This window comes from Pavona decussata, unplaced genomic scaffold (genome assembly GCF_977016875.1).
Source record: "Pavona decussata unplaced genomic scaffold, jaPavDecu1.1 SCAFFOLD_6, whole genome shotgun sequence".
Lineage (NCBI taxonomy): Eukaryota > Metazoa > Cnidaria > Anthozoa > Scleractinia > Agariciidae > Pavona > Pavona decussata.
In genome coordinates, this window is record NW_028145430.1 from 2908468 (window position 1) to 2922625 (window position 14158).

Below are 14158 nucleotides of genomic sequence, written 5' to 3' on the forward strand. Positions count from 1 at the left end.
TCGTCGTGACAGTGCCCCTTCAAGAACGGATAAGTCAAATGACCAGAGCGCATCGGGTTTAGTTAAAGAAACTCCTTTACCAGATTGGTCTGACAGCTAGCGCCAGCAACTGTTCAGTTAATTTGATGGAACCTGTAATTGTTCTTTTTGTTGATGTGGCGCAATTTATGGAAGTAATAGTACTCATGTATATGAAAATGAAATAAGTTTATTTCACAAATATTTATTTTTGTTTAGGAAACAATGCCGCGCAAAAAGCTTGTAGTACCCAATGTTAACTTGAAAAACGTTAATCTAAACGGTTTCAATTAAACCACCATAGAATACAAACTGAAGCAAACAACCAACGCTTTAATTTCTTTGACATAGCAGCCAATTAAATATCTTTCATTTACACTTCTGGATTCGAAACTTAACATTAGCATTCAGAATTCCCTTCCGAGACAATCGACTTTGGGTCTTTTGGACAAGAACATGTAAACTACGTTCTACAAGATAGACTCCAGAGTGGTGAATCCATATCTCTGCGGTGCTCGAGATGTAGCGACATCTTTTCCTTGTAACTTTGAATTCACAAGATATTCTTTTCCCATTTTCTCCTGACACCATGTAAGAACCTTGTTGATATTCGGCGTGTCAAACCCTACAATTTCTGCAATGCCCCGGATGACAACCAGACCATAAGGGATATCCTCCAACATGTAAGTGTACGTAAAATCCGGCAGGAATTTTCCGTCATCAGTTTTCTGGACTGGATGTTTGAGGCCTTCAGGTAAGCAGCATTGGTCTGTATTGCTGTGTAAAGGTTGGTCTTGTCTGAGATGTGCTCACGATAGCAACGCATGTACCACTCAAGAATGGGCACTACCTATAATTAAAAAAAAAAGCTTCCATTTAAACCGCCACAGGCTTATGAAGGAAAGAATGACGAAAACGCCGTCTTAGGCCATGTCATCAATTCTAACAATCTGTGTTAAGAAGGTTACACGTATTACAAGGTGTATGTAATGTAGAATAGTCAACAATTATTTTGCGAAATCGCGCAGAATATCGCCTGATACGAGTTGGCTAAAATTAGGAGATATTCCGCAAGATTGAGCAGGACAATTGCTTTAATATTCAATGCATTGAAAACAAAGCACAATTTTATGGCAGAAAAGCTGGAGACGATCTATAGTTTGCCATTTTTCTGCAAGACACATGAAATTACGTATATCGCGAACGGCAGGATATCCGTTGACTACGGTCGACAAAAAATTCAGTGCACCATGACCATATTTGGGCAGTGTTACAATGTGTTGAATAATGACATTTAATTTTCGGTAGGTAAGTGCAGTTAAATTTAAGTGAGTAGGTTAGTAAGTTATGTATGTAAGCGGTGCAGTAATGTTTCAAAATCTCTCAACACTTTGCGTGCACGCTTCCCACTGCCTAAGGACAAACGTTCCGCTTTACAATCAAGATGTGTGGTCTACAAAATTTGTTACGCGCCGTGATTGTAGCAGGCGCAAACTTTGAACCGTTAGCGTTTGCTTATTTGTCATTTTTTAAACCGACGAAGGCCAAAGATTTTCGGCCGACACGTCTGGTTAAGTTTTTATAAACGTTTGGTTTTTAACGTTTTACAGGTCAGTGTCATACACATTTTAGATTACATTATGTTTCAAAACAGAGTGTAATGTAAAGTTTTAGTTTGGTATAATAAATAATTAAATAAATAAATACATAAACATAACGGAAACGAAGCCGGCTGGTGCAGAGTGGCCGAGAATGAAAGACTACCAAGGATCAACTGCGAAAAGCATATCTAAGCACAACATGAGATAAATACTTTCGACGGAGAACTACACATTTGTGCTTGACCTTCATGGTTTAAATTTAAAATACTCATTTAACGACTTTAATAGCCAAAGAACAAAAGCAAGCTCGCCCAGAATGTTTACCCGGATTTCACTGTAGGGTTTTTGGGTTCGAATTCTGACCCCTTCCATGTAAAATTTCGAACTTTGTATTCCTTTTGATTACGAGTAAACAAGTGAGTTTTAATTGTTACGATGCTAAAAAGAACCTGGTCCATTCTTGAATTTAAATTGCCAATGTAATCATATGGGACCGGTTGTTCAAGGAGTGGATAACTTTGACCAATGGATAAATCGCTAGCCATATTATGTATTCTAACTACAGCCGAACCTCCCGTAAGCGACCACCTATGTTGTCAAGGATATGTGGTCGCTTACGGGAGGTGGTCGCTTACCAGAGGTCAGACCACAGGGGGTCTACATTTCGGGTAACTTACATATGGTAATTGCGGAGACCAAACCCTTTTGCCAATGCTTATCCTGAAACCTAAAGTTATAACTTTTCTTTAGACTACCTGATTTAGGAACAAACAGTAAACGGCATTTTTGCAATTTTAAATTTCAAGCCTAAAACAGCTACAACTTTCGCGTATGTTTGTTTGTCCCCAATTAGTGCTCTGCGCTAAATGCATTGACACTTAAATAAAGTGATATTTATTTTTTTTTTTATTTTAATCCAGTTGTCGTTCTTTATCACCACAATTTTTCTTTTGACTAATACAAGGTTGAGAGAGTCATCGCCGGTCATGCATGTATAGCGTGCTATTTATAAGATAAAAAAGTTTCTTTCCTACAAGGGATTCAACCTGATTAAAGTTTATTTCAGTGCACACTATAGTATATAGTACGTGTATGTACGTGTATGTTATCAATTGTTTTAATGCTAAGCTATTTCGGGAGATACTTCCGGTAGCTCCAGCTGTGAGATTTCAATACGGCGTCCGCTGTAATAATGTGGGCCAATATGTTACAGCGACACATTTTGCAATTTCCGCCCGTGAGAGAAACAGTAGATTGTGTGTCAAGTGGTCGCCTACGGGAGGTTAAAAACAATTGAAAATTTTAAGCAATCACCCTAAAAGTGGTCGCTTACGAGAGGTGGTCGCTTACGAGAGGTTCCATCTATAGTGATTTGACTTGAAAACGTTTGGTATTTTGGAAAAGTGGTCGCTAATGAGAGGTGGTCGCTCACGAGAGGTGGTCGCAGAGGAAGGTTCGACTGTAATACGTTTTATCTACTGGATAGCGACGTATCCGCTGGATAAAGTTATCAACTCTTTGAACATCTGGGCCTGAACAACAGCAGTGCATGTAGCAACAACTTGGTGGAAAGAAATTGTGGCAATTAAAAAAGACATTCGAATATCCTACCCTGGACATGTCCGCTCTTGTCTTTGACTGGAATAACTTGGCAATGTTTACAATCTCTTCGGAGATGCTGCAAATAAGATGAGCGGTTGACTCAGTCAAACCATGATACAACAGAGGCGGCTGAAGAAGAGGAGTACCGTCCCACCCCTCCCAATGACCATACATTAATGAAGGACGCAGGTAAGCATTAATGTTCATTAGCTCAACACCCAGTGGATGACCTGACAAAGTCAGCTTAGGGAGGGGTCCCAGAAGATCCTGCAGTGTGGCTACTGGGTCTTGCGGGGGTGACACATCTCCTTTCTGAAGAAAATAAGAAAAGACGAAAAATTGAGTAAGCTGGACAAACCCACCCTGCAAAGGCAAAACCTCACCCCCATACCAGAAAAAAAAAATTATAAATATATTTTTTTATCACGTAACTCTCAATTTGGACTTTATTCTTTTCAACCTCACCTGGGTAAACCCACGCATTTTTTCCATTCATTTAATTTAAACTTTCATTCTGATTTTTTTTTAATAAGAAAAAACACACCACCACTCGAAAACATATCTAAAACTAAGCCCCTAGACCTATGGTTTGTTCCAAATTCAATCAACGCGACTGCTCTCCCTTGGACACAAACCTTCTGCTGACCCTTTTTTTAAAACCCATCACATATTTCAAATATTTTGTTTCTTATCATTTGCAGCCCCCACTTAAAACTATCAAGATAAGTAGACCTCATGGCTAATTACTGTTATTGGTGTTATAATATGCTGAACGAAATAAACATTTTCTGATTGGTCAATGACAAATACACAAATAACTTATAGAGTTCAAATCCAGATTATAGTGCGAAATAAAGAAGCAAAATGTTGTTAAAAACCATAAAAAGAAGCGAAAAGAAAGAAAAACTTCAAAAAATGTACAAACATTGGAGTGTCTGATAATAATCAACCGGACTAAAATAAATCTTAAGTTAATCCTTAACTCGTGTTTAGAGCTTGAGCTAAAGAATCAATTAATATTTCCCACCAGCGTTTAACAACATTTTTTGTACCTTCATGGTCCCCAATAGTACCTCCATGGTGCCAAGAACCTCACATTTCACTCCAAACTCAATGATGTGGCACAACCACGGCACTGACTCAAAATTCATGATGGTGCACTGTCGGCCTGTGTCACCTAGAATGTGACGAGCTTCGCGATCAAATCCTGGGTACCCTGGTAGACCAACTATAATAGCGCCGGGTTTAATGTGAGGTCGCAAAGCCTCAAGGTAAAACTGATGGGCAGATTCCGGCAGCATAAGGACCACTATGTCAACATCTCGAATAGTATTCTCTGGTTCTTCCTTTAGCCGTGCAGGTTTAGACAAAATATGCTTTGGCTCTTCTCCGATGCTATGTACAGTAACATCGAATTCCTTCTGCTGTATTGCAGCACTCCAGTGCTCTGCTTCATCATTATAAAGATTGAGTACTCGAACATCTGTGCCTTTGAGGGAAGATGCAATACCAGCAAGAACATGTGCCCCATTTCCACTTCCACAAATAAGCAACTTGGTGGTCTTTCCCTACGATTTAAACGAAGTTTAAAACTGTCAAAATTTTAATTTTCCATTACATTAGCAATGAGCTAAGGTACATAATTATGAATACCGAAAAAATATATATATTTGAAAACCGCTTGTCCAATGAGACACCGGTCTTTTCAATGTCATTGATTGCGTAAGACTGGTTGTCGGTTATTCAAACAAAACTTAAATTTAAGGGCACAGATGCTAGTGGGATTAAATTTTTATTGTATGTTAAGCCAAGTTCTGATGTCTTTTTTGACCTTCCTTTCTGAGAGCTGAGAAGGCTCTCGAGGGTGAGGAGCACTTTTCGCGTCGCTTGATAAGGAATCCACTGCTATACAAGCTACATATTTTTCTGTGGCTCGTCCAAGTTGTTTCATAATTAAACTTCTTAGGTGAGCATGTGGAGTCTTCTTAGTAAGCTCAATTTTAATAACGGAGGTTTTCGATAAACAATTTAAAAGAAAAACAAGCGATAATAATGCCGACTGACGTTTCGATGACTCCATGACTCCATGGATGAACATTTGTTTTGGGGGGAGGTGGTAATACCCGCCAAACAGTCTAATTTTAAAGGTAAATTACAAAAACAAGCGATAATAATGTGGACTGACGTTTCGATGACTCCATGTCGCCATTTTCAAAGTTGTGTAAGTCAGATATTTGAAAATGGTGACATGGAGTCATCGAAACGTCAGTCCACATTATTATCGCTTGTTTTTGTAATTTGCCTTTCAAATTAGATAGTGTTTGGCGCGCATTTCCACCTTCCCCCAAAACCAATGTTCATGTTGTAGAAAGTAGACGCCGTTTGCTGCACGTGGAGATGGTGACAAATAAAAAATCGAGACTCGCAACTGAAGAGACCAGTTGTTACAATGCAAATTGAAAACAAATTTGCCCGTATTACCTGGACTCAACTTTCGAATCGCAAAAACAAGAACATAGTGTGTGAAAATTCAAATGAAATCTTTTGAACAGTATAGACTGGTCTGACAAGTTTCACAGAGACTTACAAATAACTTAAAAGCGCCCAAGGTTGCAAAGACTCCAGATATTCCAGTTCCTCCACCAATCATACCAGTTGTTGCTGCACTAATTACTCCGGTGGCACCTGCACTCTGACAAAGAGCAAAAAAACTGCCAGCAGCCACATATCCGCCATAAAATGTTGATTGTACAGCTGCTGCGGCTGAACTAGCTGCTACTCCTGAAGCTGTGAAGCCAAAAGCACCCAACGCAGCGCCAGCAATTGCTGGAGCCGCTACTACGCCTGCAACAGTAGCCGCAGTGCCTACAGCTGCTATAGTAGCTAAGGTCTTCATGGAAAAGCGCTTATTACCTAGTGAATGGACGTAAACAGGTGAGATATAAGACATATATTAGATAACATCGAGCAAAAGAAAGAATTCGGGCAAACCACAAGACCGTACGAAAATAATAACTCTTTTAATTGCAAACATAATTAACACAAGGCAATGGTTATGAAGCCGGACAAAAACTTCTTTGTTATATGTTTTTTTTAGCATTTTTGGCCTCAACAGCGCACAAACCACAATAGATTTTGAAATGCGTTAGAGCAAGTGACCAATAAAAACGTTCCTGTTAAGACATCCAACTGTAGTATGAACTTTAAAATAAAGGATTGTGCACGGTCGCGTCCCTTCCAACAGAAATGGCAGCACCATTGTTTCCATGGCAGGGTTTCATAACCAGTCCCTCAATTAACTATGTTGCAAATAAAGCAAATTACTTGTATTTGTTTTGAGTTCCGATTGGTTTGTTCGCGGTTGTTCTCGTCTCTTGTACATGTCATTGCATTTTGGTTACTGCCGGCGATTATCTGTTTTTGATTCGCGGCACTCAACTGAAAACACTCTACATCAAATGGCGCAAGATTGCATATATCCTTGAGAGCATGAAAAATTTACAGCCTTGTGAATTAGCTGTTTTCTTTAACCAATAGGGAGACAAACAACAGACACCTCTTCAATAACAGCACGCAATGGACGCCACGCCAAGAGACATAGTGAGTGGAATGTACTAACAATAATGCTGATTGCTCAGTTGACTGCTGTTTAATTAATTAAACATTATGACGCAGTATAAAGGGGGATTCGCAGGATTCATTTGTTAATCATCAGTGAACAAGACAACACTGAGCTTCAAATAAGTGGAGAATGAATATGGGAATTTTTATCTCTTTCTATTGCTTAAACCGAATAAGTTTAAAGAATGGGTATTTTGGCCAAAATAGTTTTAGTTTGCAAGAGGAAAGGAGCGATTTCAACGAATGAGCACGATAGTATTTCGTTCACCGTAAATGTTTAGTAGTCGTACTTCATTTATAGCTCTAGCTTTTAACTGTGGCGAGTCTCTTGAATTAATTTTTATGATCTTACTGTATTTGTTACAGTTGTCTTAATTTGCCAATCGAAACTGTGAACGCTTTGGTTCACAGAAGGTAAAAGTTAAAAGTAGTACAGCTTAGTCCAAACTTCTATGGGCAAAAATAAAATGCAAGCCAGGTGTTTTGGAAAGTGGGCGGAGTTAAGTCCCATTTAAAGTGCGCCTTCCTGTATAACCTTCAGAACAGGCGGTATTGTTTTGCGTTTTTCAGGGCAGCGGAGGCAAGTACGAGACGAGCGCGGAACGCGAGTCACGCTCAACGGGAGTTGCAACAGTTGGTCAGGTGACTACTTTTTCGTTAACATGCAAGCAATCCATTTTGGAGAAATGATTTTGTCAGGAATGGAAAAAGCATACAGAAATTAGCTAGCATGCAGATTTTCAGGCTTACTTCTGAAAAGGGGGAATTCTATTTGCTGTTTGAAATTGAAGGATTTGTATGGGAAGAAGGATCCTTGCCCACCAGTCAGGCTTCACTGATTTTTCCTTACAAATCCTTGTAAATTTTCATTTGCTCAAACTGCCATAAAATCTCTCCATTGTCATATTAGGGCTTCAAATTTGTTCATAAGGTTAATTACAAAATCTCGTCTTTGTGTGGAACTGCCGGTCGGAAAATTTTTGTTCTTGTAAATTGAAACATGCTTTTTCCATTTCTGGAAATCATTCACCTCCAGCTACAAGGTTTATGGTAATTGATCACATGGCCAATTGTCGCAAAAGACCTAAATAAAATAAAAATAACGCTAGTTCTGAAGGCTACCACCTGTATTACAACAGCACTTCACATTCTCAATAATACCTTGTTTCTGTAGTTAGAGGAAGCAAGAAAATCGAACGTCTATCAAACATTCTGTTAATGTTAAGTTCAGATAGCCCAAATGGAACTGAAAATAAACGTTACCTCTTTGGGTTATTAGATACATCTTGTAGATATTGGTTTTGGTTGGAGGATTGTCCACAGGATTAACATCTTGATGAGCTGATGCTTCTTGTTCTCCTTTTTCTTCTGGCTGCTGTGGTCTATTGTTCTATGCCACAAAAATTTAACCATCATCATCATCATCATTATCATTAATTCATGGAGCGCCAAATCCAAAAGTCCTTAAGCCTTTCACAATATTATAAATATTAATAAGCATATTACAACATCAGTACTTGGTTAAAAAGAGGCGGCTTAAAGATTGTTAACAGAGGAGCTGTTCATAATTTAATTTGGCACAATATTCCACAGTTCAGGAGAACGAACAGGAACCTTTCAGTCTCCAGAAGACGTAAGATAAGATAAACAGATTCTTAGAAAATGACCCAAGGTTTCGCCACTTAAAGTAAGAAGAAGCTATTCTGTTGAGAACCTTATTTTTACAATAACAGTCATTTAATTTTTTTTGTAGCCTTTATCACCTTTTTCGTGACGTATGTTTTTGGCATAATTGTAATTATAACTATTTGGCATTTTGTGAAGTCATTTCTGATCGCAGAGAACTTGGATTTCTCCAATCTGGCAGTGTCAGCAAATTGCAGGGCTTTCCATGAGAAAGATTTTGAGTCACCGATACAATGGTAAAACCATTACGGAAGTACTGTGGGTTTCATAGCAACTGTAGAGGTCACTTTTGACAACATAACAGTGGTCATTACTGAACTCTGTAGCAGTCGACACAAATAGCATCTTTCGGCGCTTCCCGGGAAATGTTAATTTCACCCCGTTGCTCAGTGCTTGCTCTTTGTATAGATCACATGATTCCGAGTGCAATAGGCCTTATCACGGTTTTCGACGCCATTTTGACGAGTAGGCAAACACGTCTTGAAATAAAAGTGTTTGTATGGAAATCCGATGTCAAATAATTTTCATCAATCATCGCTTCTGAAAAATTTATGAATTGGAAAATTTAGGCACTATGCAAAGGATTTTACAGAAAATAACTGAGGAATGTAGCAGCGCTAGAAAGCATATAGTTGCATTTTGACATTTCCATACATTTGTCTGTATAGCGAACCAGCCGTGAACTGCTACTAAAAATAGTTCGCGGGAAAAAATACAGGGAAATGTATGGAAAGTTCAAAACACGACTGTACGCTTTCTGGGACAGCTACATCCCTCCAATGTTTTTCTTAAAATCCTTTTCCAAGTGCCAAAAGTTTCCAATAAATAAACTTTTAAAAGGCTTACAAAATTGCACTTGCCCGCAGGGCGAGTGCAATTTGTGGTCTTTTAAAATTTTTACAAGTGCTCACTTATTACAAATTGCGCGAAAAAATCATGTGATTACTTGTTAATAATATACATACAAGAATTTCAAACCAGCTTTTTTTTATTTCTTGTCCGTCAGCTAATACTCCGCCTACACGTATTTGATTGGTTTCAAAAATGACAAGCTTGATTGACATACGTTCGGAAAACAATCAAAAAATGCTAAAAATACCATTTCTCTAAAAAGAGAAAGTTTTCAAATCACAAATAAAAATTTAAAGTCAAATGTAAAGAAGTCAATCAGCGTCCTCGGCATGTTTTCGAACTGACTGGATTCTCGCTGGGGCTTTGCAGACGGCCCAGACTGGCGTGCTTTAGTCTGGTTCTTAATGAATTCAACGCTTGTTTTCGTTCAAGCCGACATGGAAATCTTCAGCATGATGCTCTAGGCCAAAATATTGAGTCAGTTAGCCACCAAACCGTTTGTACCAGGCCTTGTGCTTCAAAGCCTTTTGCTTTTCCATAGATCATTTAATTCATGCAGTGTTTGTCAGACTTCCGAGACTTGTTCGGCCGCTTGACTTTAAGCTTAACTTGTTGTCGCAGTAGCCGAGGTTTGCCTTCAAGAACTTGCTACGAACTCGCTCGATTCGCTCGAAGAAAAAAAACCTTCCTTCTTGTTCCGTTGTACGAACTTGTCGGATAGATAGAACTGCAACCCAATCCAAGGATAACAAACACCATGTATTAAATTTTTTATCAACTTTGTCCTGTGATTCCGCCTTTCTTTCCCCGCTTAACTGAAATTCCCAATTTATTTTTAAATTTAACACAGTCTTTTTAGAGCAGAGTTCGATGAACGGAGTGCTGATGCATTTTCCTAGGCCAAAAGCCCTTTGTGGTTTAACCATGTTTTGTTCATAGGTTTGGTGGTCACTTGACAATTATTACACAGAGGGCAAACACCAGCCTGTAGAAAGCAAATTGTTGGAGCCTACTGGGCCAGAGAAATTCGCCACACTAACTTCTTTCTTGATCGATTTACACTAGAGTGCAACAAAGGAAATAGGAAACGTCTGCACGCAGGCTGTGTGAGAAACACACGTGTGCTCCTTTGTTGACAAAACAATGAATTCTAGTAAGATTTTGACTGTTAGGTTTATCGAAATTTTGTTGCGCACAAGTTGCAATTTCTAAATCTTGTGGTTAAACTAGTTATTTCAGCGAGATTAAACGCCGCGATGTCGCAGGTGTTTCCAAGATTTTTAATTTGAACCTCGATGCATTTTTCTCGGGATTTGTCAGAGAATGTACTGCGATATCGTGCTGAAATGGCGGCAAATAGTTTACACGAGCAATATTTATGAAGTTGCAGTCTTGAGCGAGGAAAACTGAAGCTTATTGCGACAAAAGTTCCATCGACAATCGCTCGTGTAAACCAAATTTAATCGATAAAAATCATGAAAAACGCATTACGAATTATTCAAATCGTTTTCAAAGAAATCTTCTAGCGAGGCGAATTAACGTCACAACGACGCCGTTGATCAAATGGAATCCCTTCGAAATATTAAAATTCAACTTGATTAGAGGACACCAACAACAGAAATGAATAAACATGGTTATTCAGTTTCATTATTCGTAGATAGACAGAGAGTTATCTCGAGTTATGTGACCGCAGCAGTTAAAGTCGTGCCGTCGGTGCAAGCTGTTTTGATTTCTGCCTTTCATCTCACTGGCGGTCAGTTTTGCCTTTTGCTTTCGAAAGCTGGTTTGTTATGCACCTATCAATGTTAAGCCCGAGGGGGGGGGACCCCGGGCATATGTGGGGCATTTGACTTTTCAGAAGATTTTTTGGTCAAAGTCCCCACCGTGGGGCCCCAAAACTGGGTCAAATAAGATCAAATATCCCCACCTTAGGGAAGTAATATCCCTAAAGTTCATAGTAGTTGTTGTGTATATTTTACAAATAATTGATATAAATTGCCAAGCTTTTTTTTTTTATATTTTAAACTCCTTTGATGCTTTGTGTAATCCGAGGAAAATAATCAACAAATCTAGCATTTCACGTGAAAAAATCAAATATAATTGTCTCAATCTTACAGGAACAACGCGAGCTGTATACCATGTTGAGCTTTACAAATCTAGCATTTCAAGTCATACAATCAGATATTTTCTCAATCTAATACGGAAAAGAATGTACCATGTAGAAAATACGAATCTAGCATTTCAAGTGATACAATCAGATATCATTTTCTCAATCTAATACAAAAACTGAATGGACCTTGTTGAGCTACACGAATCTAGAATGATACAATAAGATATCATTATTTTTCTCAATCTAATACAAAACCTAAATGCACCTTGAGCTACGCTAATCTGGCCGGCACAGACGTGACTAGCTACCAGTCCTCCTCGCAAAAAAAAAGCAAACGTCCCCACCCTGGGGCCCTGATTCTAAGTCAAACTCCCGAGGGTTGGGAAGGCAAAAGAGGTCAAATGCTCCACATATGCCCGGGGTCCCCCCCCCTCGGGCTTAACATTGATAGGTGCATTATGGCTGATGACTGACTTCGATCTCTTTATCTACTCTTTTAATATTGTTTGACAGTCGAATTGAGTTTGATTCGATGAAGCTGGTACCTTTCTGTTAAAAGTTATTTACTATGATATGCTATAGAGGTGACTTTTTCCCCCAAAAAGACCCATAATAATATTGGAGCTTATTTGGTTTATTACTGACAGAGGTTGATGCGGACTGCAAACTCAAATTCATCAATGAAGTTTTTTTGGTCTTGTTTTCCCCGAAAGACAACTCGGTACATAAGGACTGAGCTCCAAAAAATGGAATTCACATCGAAATCCAAATCGAAATTTGAGGTTCGCCGTTTGTCTACAAAATACAAGTAATAGTTTCGTTTCGAGTTTGTCGTATATCAGAAGTAAGAAGTGTAGTGACTAAATTACCTCCCAAGTTGGGAAATGTCATCTTACAATGGTGTTAAATGAGAGGAAGACCGGCTAGTAATGAAATACAAAAAACATAATCCAAATATATCTTACCTGACCAGCTGTTTCTCTTGTTGATCGCACGTTTCGACTTTCCTTCCTTCCGCCATTTTTAACAATGAAACGAGGGACTTATGTAAGTTCCGGTACAATACCAAGAATTGAGCCCGAAGTCGGGCTCAGTCCTCCCTCTTTTAAAGAGGAAATATGAAAAATATTCCATATCCGGTTAAGCCGTTTTCTTGGGAAATATAGTTTTAATCAAATACACGAACATGCTGAATATTGGGCTTGGGCAGAAAACAAATAAATAAACAAACAAACTTAAGTTTTCCCGTTTGGAAATCTTTCTTATCAGCGAACGTTTTATCGACCGAAAGTCTTTCCCGGACTCGTTCTAAGCCCAAAGCACAAGGTTTACAAAATCTACTCTAAAATATGAAAACATCAATATTCATGTAGTTGCTTTCCTCAAAAGTTTAAAATACCAATACATTCTTTCTCCTGGATAATGTTCATGCTTCCGATTCAGGTTACATTATCCGGTTGTGTTTTTTTGAGTTTTTGTGTTTATCCGATTTAGGTTACATTATCCAGGGGAAAGAATGTATTGGCTAGATTACTTTTTATCTGCTGGATAGCAGTTTATATTATTATTCACAGGATTGAGTTAGCCGCTCTTTGAACAACCGGGACCGGGTGGTTATCTTTAAGAGTTATGCGCCCAACTTTTGAGGAAAGTAACTACATGAAAATTCTTTTACCCGCTCGTTGAACAAATGGGGCCAGTAGTTACGGTAATTACGCGTCAACTAGGACCATTTACACGCGTTTGCGCCACGCACGAATGGCGCAATTTTTTTTCTAAATAATAGATTTTTTGGTACAACACATGAGGACAAGCCCATAAATCAAAATAGCATATCGTTACGGTCTCTATCCTTGATTATGGCTCCTGCGGTCAACTGCAACGCAATCTGATTTCAAGAGAAATCCTATGAATTGCTAAAGGAATCTTACAATTGCTATACATGGAAAATTTCAGTTTGCTGTAAAACTGGTGGCCTTTTGACAAAAATTCTGGCTTGATTTTCATTTTGGATATTTTTACAATTTTCAGTATGTCTGCCTAAGGGACCGTTCATGGAATTGGGGGGGGGGGGGGGGGGAATAATTGAGCAGTTGGGCTACTGTTGCTGTTAATGAACAGTCTCCCCAGTGTAAGCAAGGGTAGCGAATCATTCCGCCTTTACAGTCGAACCAGGTCAAGCGTACCCCCCTAGACTCTATTAATGGATCGATTATTTGAAAATTGAACCCATTAGTCGTTTCAAAGAATGCATTCATTCATTCACTGTTAGCGCGGATCAATGTTCAAATTAAAATTCGATTCTTATTGGCTTTTAATTTGAACATTGATCCGCGCTAACAGTAAAAGCACTAGCCTGTAAAATTCAAACTACAGTACATTTGAAACAGCTCGTTCGTTCAAACTGTTCCCGCATGTTGTTGACACGTTCATATATTAAAGCCATTATGCAAATTTGGTCATGGCAAGCCGCACAAAGTCAAGCGCTTGCTGAAATGAGTCGGGCTGAAAATTCCAATCTATCTTTCATGAATAGCATTACCCACCTTGTTGCATAAAAAGTATGGTATATATCTCATCAGACTGTCCATTATACCGCGAAAAATAGCGCAACACATGTGCCGAAGGTCATTGCCATTGTCGAAGGTCAACTGAAATGAACATCTTT

The 14158-nt window shown here is 38.8% G+C and overlaps 1 pseudogene across 1 annotated transcript in view; it reads right to left on the bottom strand.

Annotated features, from left to right (window-relative positions):
• Window positions 1-331: 331 nt before the first annotated feature.
• Window positions 332-14158, bottom strand: part of LOC146489182 (tauropine dehydrogenase-like) — a 90368-nt pseudogene continuing 76541 nt past the window's right edge. The window contains exons 2-6 of the transcript XR_014864058.1: window positions 8106-8232; window positions 5809-6134; window positions 4274-4789; window positions 3231-3533; window positions 332-868 (exon numbers count right to left, since the gene is read on the bottom strand). The product of XR_014864058.1 is annotated as a tauropine dehydrogenase-like (transcript). The remainder of the gene's footprint in view (window positions 869-3230; window positions 3534-4273; window positions 4790-5808; window positions 6135-8105; window positions 8233-14158) is intronic.